The sequence below is a fragment of the Zingiber officinale genome, chromosome 8A (genome assembly GCF_018446385.1).
Source record: "Zingiber officinale cultivar Zhangliang chromosome 8A, Zo_v1.1, whole genome shotgun sequence".
Lineage (NCBI taxonomy): Eukaryota > Viridiplantae > Streptophyta > Magnoliopsida > Zingiberales > Zingiberaceae > Zingiber > Zingiber officinale.
In genome coordinates this window covers 12,762,201-12,770,930 of record NC_056000.1, presented here as the reverse complement: position 1 = coordinate 12,770,930, position 8,730 = coordinate 12,762,201, and positions in this window count along the sequence as shown.

Here is an 8,730-nt window from a genome sequence, read left to right as displayed (position 1 = left end):
GATCGATCAACCTTTGATTGAATTCTATTCTGCTCTGGTCTGAATCCTGGTATGAGTCGTTCTTGTTCAGTTGACTCTGGGTTCGGTCGACCGATCAAGCTGGTTCCTGCAAAACAGAGCTAAACAATATATCCCTGTAAAATAAAATTAAGACAATAATATATGAATAGTAAGATGCATGAGTAGTATTTGATAGTAGAACTGCCTTAATCTCAACTTGAAAACTTTTCCGGTTTCTTCAGTTAGATCAGCGGCCTAGGGTTTATTCTTTTCTGAAACATGACCTCACTGTCGCTCCTCTAGTTTTATACCTCAACTTACCTGCCAAACATTGGTCCTCCAGACCTGTTTGATTTTTCTCTGCTCAGTGTCTAATCCCTGATCCACTAAGACTTTTCCTGCAATACTACATTAGTCAATAACAATAATAGTAATACAGAACCATATGGTAAAACTAAACTTAGAATTATCGAGATCCACTGGTCCGGTCGACCGAAAACCATCCGATCAACCTTGCTTGGCGTTCACTCCTCCAAGACTTTTTGTTATCTAAGATTACCTCCCCCTAGGATTTTCTCCATCCAGCTTCACTCACCAGAACCTAGAGTTACCTTCCTCTAAGATTTTCTCCACCTGCTTCATTCACCAGGACCTAAGGTTGCCTCCCCTTAAGGTTTTCTCCACCTGGCTTCACTCATCCAGCATTGGATTAACCCAACAGGAATTCGATATCAAATCCTCCAGATCTATCAAATCCACCTGGCTTCTACGATCTACCAAGATTTTCCTTGCCTAGTCATAACTAGGACTTCCCTTGCCTAACCGTAGTTAGTACTAGTCACTCGGTTGACTTCTCACCCTTGCCTAGCTGCGACTAGGACTTCTCTTGATCAAGCTCATTTAAACATATTTGTCGGACATTAAAACCTTAGAAGTCAATTGCATCAATATGCACCACTGTTGGTATAAATCTTTAAAGATCAACACCAGCATTGTGCCGGTTTGCACCACTGTTGGTGCTGATTTGTGCAAACCAACACCATGTTGGTGTTGATTTGCACTGGTTTGCACCACTATTGGTGCTGATCTTTAAAACCAGCACTAACGTGGTATTGATTTGCATAAACTAGCACCAACATGGTGTTGATTTACGTTAATTTGCACCATTATTGGTGCTAATCTTTAAAGACGAGCACCAATGTGGTGTTGATTTGCGTAAATCAGTATCAACGTGATGCTGATTTGCACATATTTGCACCACTGTTGGTGTTAATCTTTAAAGATTGACATAAATGTGGTTCTGATTTGCACAATTGTTGGCGTTGATCTTTAAAGTCCAACACCAACGTATTATTTGTTTATACAAACCAACACCAATGTGTTAGTGCTAATTTTCATGTTTGTGTTGATTTAATTTATAGAAACTAGCACCAACATGCATACAGGAGAGAGAGAAAATTACTTGTAGATGAGAGAGCTAAATAAAAACAGAAATCAGTTTTGGTCGTGCCAGACCATCCATGTTAGATGTCGCTCATGATAAGTCACCCAGTATATATATACTGCACACTTCATGCACACCTAAAATATTTTCTAAATTTGAAATTATTTTTTTATTAATACTATAATTCAACTTCTAAACTCTAAAATCAAAATTCTAAATAACTTAACCGTAAGTTAAAAAAATAAACAAAGAAATAAAAAAAAACATGTGTATATAGTGAGTACCTAATATAATTACTTTTTAAATTTTTTTAAATCTTAGAGTTTAGAGTTTAAATTTTAGTATTTAAGCTAAATAATTTTAAATTTTTTTTTTTCAAAAATTATATTAGGTGCTTGCGTATATAAAATAACATTCCACAACAAAAATTTAGAATCGAATTTCGAAAACCAAACCAGAAATGAAAACAACAACAAGCCAGCTATAACACAATCCAAAAATAACAAGAAGCCGAGAAAAATATCAAGAAAGCCGAGAAAAATATCAAGAAAATGTAAAGTAGAGACGAAGGAGCTTCTTAATTACCGCAAGACCCCTTCTCGGTAGGAATTGGAAATAATAATGGGTCAGGACTGGATTTTATATCCTTCATCTTTATATTCATCGAATAGAATATCAATCCTCAGGCCGATTAAAAATATTAGATATATTCTATACTAATAATTTTATTTGTATATCCAACTTAACCTCATTCAATAAAAATATATTAATATTAACATCATATCAACAAAACTATAATAAAAAAAAATGGGAACATGAGGAAGCCCATATTATCCACTACTCTTACCTTTGAGATAATTCTTATATAAAGGGTATATACATCTAAAGATAATTCATAAAGAAAGAGGTGTGGAAGAAAGAGAGGAAGAAAAATATTCAAGACTGTGGGATTTAATTTGTGCAATCGTCCAAAAGTGTTAGTCAACCTTCTCGTAGATGGCAAGGCAACTTTTTCCATCCAGTAATTTTCTCTTCTTCGAATTTTGCCGCAACAAGATATAATTTATTATTTCCTACAATAAATTTTAATTATAATTCTTTCATTGTTATCAGAACCTAGTTGTGATTTTTCGTCATCGTTTTCACGACTAATGTGTTGTAGAAGACAAGCATCGGCGACTACATCACGATAGTAGGATGTCGACTGTAGGGCCACAGAGAGACCAGTAACAGGGTCGTCGCTCTTAAGCGTCGCTCTCCGACGACAAGGTCGTTGGTAAGCGTCGCTCGCCGACGTTAGCACCGGCAACGCACTGCGCCAGGTTGAAAAAAAGCGCCAATGTCACGATTTCCCACTAGAGCCGGGCTCGGGACGCGGGCATATGCCGACGATGGCATTCCGGAGGCATCCTGGCTGACCAACGATGAACCTGTGGTCGGCGACGAGTCTTTGGCAACCTCTTACATTTTCTGCGTGAGCATGCGCCGGCGACCTCGTCGGGCCAAGAGCAATCGGAGTCTGGTGCCGAAAAGGACCAACAACCTTTCCAGGAGATCGGTAAGAGGCTGGCAGAGTCGGTGACTGTCGTTGCGCAGTTGAAGTAAAGTGGGTAGCGTGCGGTGAAGAAAACGGACGAAGGAGAGACATGGTCTGAGAAAAAAATTTGATTTTAATAAACCATTAAAAAACACAATAACGTTTTTTGTTTGCATGTTAAATGCATATAAAAAACGGATTTTGTTTTTTATGACATGGCAATAACTGTTCATAAAAAAAATCCTGAACAAAAAGTTAAAATTTCCTTTGACCCCCATCTGGTTCTAGCAAAGTGGGTTTGAACCAAAACGATGCACAGACCATTAGATCTTGATCTTATTTAAATCATTAGTTAATTTAATCGAATTAGTTTGATTCAAATCAGAATCAATTTGGAATGATTTAATTAGATCAAATTTGATCAAATATTCTAATGAGTCAGACTTAATCCAATGGGTATTGATTTGATCAAACGGATCAGAGTTTGATCAATAAGTCTGAAATTGACTGAAATGAACTTAAATTAAATAATAAAAGAACATAGGTACATAAAATCTCTATCCAATTATATTAGTTCTAACAAGGACAATGGATCATTCTTAGGATCTGGATTCCCGATCGACCGATCCGATAGGTCAATAGACTTAGACTCCTGAAAATCAAGAAGATTTATTTTTCTTGATTTATTATGTTGGTTCTATACATGTATACATTTAATTAAGTCGGTTTTGTACTACTGGTTAGTCGGTTTTGTATTAACATACTTAATTTCAATTTTTTAGATGACACAGACGATTACCACATTAACTCGCGAAGTGAGGCGGAGCCAACTTAGGAAGGAAATATAGGAGATAGAGTATAATTCTGATTATGGAGTCTATGGACATGTTAGACGGCTTGATGACCTATTTTGGAAACTTGAGTGAGAAGAGTTTCTAGTCCTGGACAGTCATAGGATCTGTGCTTTGATGCTTTCATTGCCAGAGTATTCTAAGGTCATAGTAGACTATATATGGGAGCGTCATGAAGCACGCGTCACATATTTAGAATTGTGTGATGACCTACTTCACCATATAGCTAAAGAGGATCCTGAAGAGTTCGAAAAGGACCTGGAAATGATCAAGGACGATCGAGAAGATGATCCAATTGTGGATCTGTTAGAGAATCCTAAAGTTGTCCCACTTGTGATTACCCCAAATGAGTTCAGGTTGAAGGCGGGGTTATATTGGCCACTGCACTAGTATTTGTCCTAGTGAGAGTGGTGGTAGCCTATTTAGTTTATTAGAGTTTTGTTATTGTCGTTATGTATGAACAATATTAGTCCATTTCGTTCATGTTAATTTTTATATGTTAACAATATGCAACATATTTATATTAATAATATATTCATTCATATGTTTGTTTATGTTGTTTACTCACATGATATATGATACTCTTTGATTTGTTCATTATAAGTCTAATAAATAATAATTAGTTCATTAGTTGAGATGTGTGTAATAATATTGATCAATATTGATTTGATTAGTCATATGAATGATGAGTGAAAATATAATTATCGCTTGATTTTGTAAACCATCTCAAATTAATATTGAGTCAATCATAAATTGTATGCATATGAATTTCATTGAATACTAAATAATATATTTATTTATGATAGATTATGACAATCAAAAACATTATAGCTGAACTCAACAAGGGTGAAAAACTTAATGGGAATTACTATAAGATATGTCACCTCAAGATACAGTATGTACTTGAGGAACAAGAAGTTCTGAAGGCGGTAAATCAGGTTATGGTATAACCTATAGATGATCCCACTGCACAAAACAAACCAGATTTTGATACCTATAAGGCATGGAAGAAAAAAGACTCAACTACAAAGGACATATTGATTAGTTCAATAGTAGACGACCTAACTTTTGAGTATGAGTCATATATTATGGCTCATGTAGTCTAGGTAGCTCTTAAAAAAATATATAGTGGAGTAAGTCTTAGCAAGCTTCAATAGTTGACGATCAAGTTTGAGATTTACAAGAAGTGTCCGAATATATCAATGGTTCAACACTTCAGGGAGATGTCGAACATGATTCAGGAGCTTAAAACTGATGGTCATGAGTTGACCAATGAACAACAGTTCAATCAGCTATTCGTTCCCTTCTAGATTCTCGGGAGACCATGAAGCAGACCTTAACTCATAGAGTATCAAGATTTTCACTGACGTCTCACGCCATATAGAATTAGAGGCGGAGAGAGTTGAATCTGTAAGGATTTCTGGATTAGTCTATGTAGCTGTCAGTTTTTGTTGGAGCATTTGAATCCATGAAAAAGAAATAGTTCAAGAAAGGGAAGGGAAAGAAGAAAGAAGCTGCTACTGTAGGACAGGGCCTAATCAAGAAGATAGGAAAGAAACCTAAAAACAAGTTCACTTATTTTAACTGCGGCAAGAATAGTCACTTCGCTCGGGAGTGCACTGAGTAGAAAAAGGTAAATCTAAGTGTGTCTTCTTTTCTTGAGCATTTTGTTGCTAGTTCGGTGTTATTAGCTAATTCTTATCCTTTGTGGATTATAGATTCGGGAGCAACCAATCATGTAACTTGGGAGAGAGTTACATTTATAGAGTACCGTCGGATACTAGCTGGCAACAAATGGATCTATATATGTAGGAAACAATGCAAGAGTTGAAGTCAAAGGAGTCAGCACTTACAAACTCAACCTTCGTGGTGGTAGTGTTTTATATCTACATGATGTCCTGTATGCTCCTGAAATTCGACGAAATCTTGTTTCCATTACGTGTCTTCTTGATTTAGGGTACTGTATTAGTTTTTACAGCCGATGTATTGAACTTAAAATTGACTCAGTGTTAATCGAATATAGTTTTTTTAACAAATGATTTTATGGTTAGAATCAGATGTCAATTCTACTATTGAAGGTTGTTTTTCAAACATTGCTCTAACTAGTGATGCAAATATAACTGATGAGGTTTGACATGCTGGATTATGACACATATGACAAGAATCAGTTGGCTAGAGAGAGTCTATTGGACACTCAGGCTAAGATTCACTTGTATATGTGAGCATTGTCTTTCTGGAAAAGCAACTAGAAAACTATTTGGTAAGGTTATTAGAGCTAAATCACCATTGTAGTTAATTCATTAGGATATTTGTGGTCCAATGAATATGAAGGCTAGACATGGAGCTTCTTATTTTATTACATTTATTGATGATTTCTCTCATTTCGGTCATGTATATTTGATTTCTCATAAATCTGAAGCATTGAATTGCTTCATTCGTTATATGAACGAAGTTGAGAATCAAATAGAACGTAAAGTTAAGACTTTAAGCACTGACCATGGAGGAGAATATTTGTCTGATATGTTTAAGACAATATATAATGATATAGAGATTATTAGACAACTGACAATCCTTGGAACTCCACAGTAAAATAAAGTAGCTAAAAGAAGAAATAGAACTTTTCATAAATGGTTAGATCTATGATGACGCAGGCTAATTTGCCTATTTCCTATTGGGGAGATGCATTATTAACTACGATCTATATACTTAACAAAGTACCTTCAAAATCAGTTCCAACTACCACATATGAACGTTAGATAGGGGAAAAGCCAAATGGAGAGTATTGACTTTGAAGAGACATTTTCTCCCGTAGTAAAATTGATATCAATACAAGTTATTTTGGCCTTTGTAGCACATATGACTTGGAATTACATCAAATGCATGTAAAAACCATTTTCCTTAACGGTAAACTTGACGAGAAAATTTATATGGTTCAGCCAAAAGATTTCATTGCTGAAGGCTAAGAGAAGAAAGTATATAGACTTAAAAAGTCAATATATGGAATAAAGCAAGCATTAAGACAATAGAACATAAGATTTAACGAAGTCATTTTATCTTATAGTATTAAGATGATCAATGAGGATCATTGTATTTTCCTAAAACGGGAAAAAAAGAAAGTATGTCATTTTATTATTATATGTTGATAATATACTGATAGCTAGTAATGACATTAGGCATGTGAATGAAGTTAAGAAGTGTCTGTCATCACAATTTGATATAACGAATATAGGAAAAACTGAGTACATCTTAGGGGTGAAGATCATTAGAGATCATCCTAAAAGACTTTTAGGTCTGTCACAATAGTCTTATATAAATAAGATATTACATCATTTTGACATGTTTAATTACAATATAGAGTATACACCTATTGTGAAAGGTACTATTTTGAGTAAGAGTATGTATCCTAAAACTCCAGAGGAAATAGTTGAAATGAATAAAAAAATCAAATGCCAGTGTTATTAGTAATTTAATATACACTATGTTGTGTTCATGTCTTGATATCAGGTATGTTGTTGGCTAGTCAGTCGCTTCCAATCAAATCCAGGACCGAGACACTAGAAGGTAGTAAAAAGGATATTCAGATATCTGAATGCGACAACAGATTATTGTCTTTGTTTCTGAGGATCAAATATGAGTCTGAAAGGTTATTCAGATGCAGATTGGGTTGGGGACCTGGATGATATAATATCTGTTGGATCGTGATGTTTCGATAGAGGGGGGGGTGAATATCGATTACGAAAAATTCTTTCGAAAAGAGTTGAGCGCAGCGAAAAAAGTAAGCAATGCTAACGCAGACCAATTTTACTTGGTTCGGAGCCTGTGTCGACTCCTACTCCAAGACCCGCACTCGTTGAGTGCTTTCGGTGGGCAATCACTAGCAGTTCGAAAATTATTACAAACTAAGTGCTGAAATGTTGATGAAAGTAAAAGCAATACCGACAAAGGAATAAATCGAAAAGGAAAAAGTGCATTGTCGGAGTTTCGTTAGTGTCGCAGGAGCGCAGAGCAGCAGAGCAAGCAGTAGAAGATCTACTTGTCAATTGTTGTTCTTAGGTTCCACCTTTAACCCTCCTTTTATATGAGACTCGGGGTGCCCCGGATCCCTTCCGGGCGCCCTGGTGAGACATGGCAGGTCCAACCAGCGAGATCCACGTGGCGACGACGCGATCAGGATAGAAGTTGCCTCCTGGGTAGGGGTGTCAATTCGGGTGGGTCGGGTCGGGTTGGGTCGGGTTGAGTTTTTTTTTTTTAACCCGACCCAAACCCGACCCGAACCCGAGTTCAACCCAAAACACCTCAACCCGAACCCGAACCAGAACCCGACCAACCCGATCAACCCGAACCCGACCCATATAACCCGAAAATCTGATTCAAAACGACTTTTTTGGGCTATTTTCCCTATAATTCTTCACTTTTATCTCAATACTCCATCATTATCATACAAACATGTTATTAATATACATAAAAACATCTAAATTTTTAAAATAAAATTTGATTTAACCCAAAAAAAACCCACAAAACCCTATATTTAAGTCAACCCGGGTCAACCCGAACCCAACCCGACCCAACCCGAAATTTTTTTACTCTCCAACCCGAACTCGACCCGAACCCAAAAATGCCCAACCCGAACCTGATTTTTTTCGGGTCGACTCGGGTTGGGTCGTCGGGTTGGGTTCATTTTTGACACCCCTACTCCTGGGCGCCCGGATCCCCTCCGGGCGCCAAGACCACCTTTCTCTAGAGATTCCTTCTCCTGCAAGACAAGGTTAGCCTGAGGCAAATATATAATATGTTTCCTGCAAAACAAAGTGTTAGCACGGTTTATAAATTCAATGTCAAGAGTATGACTTAGATTCCGTCTTTTCGAGACCGGAATCTAGTCACGATCTCGACTTAGA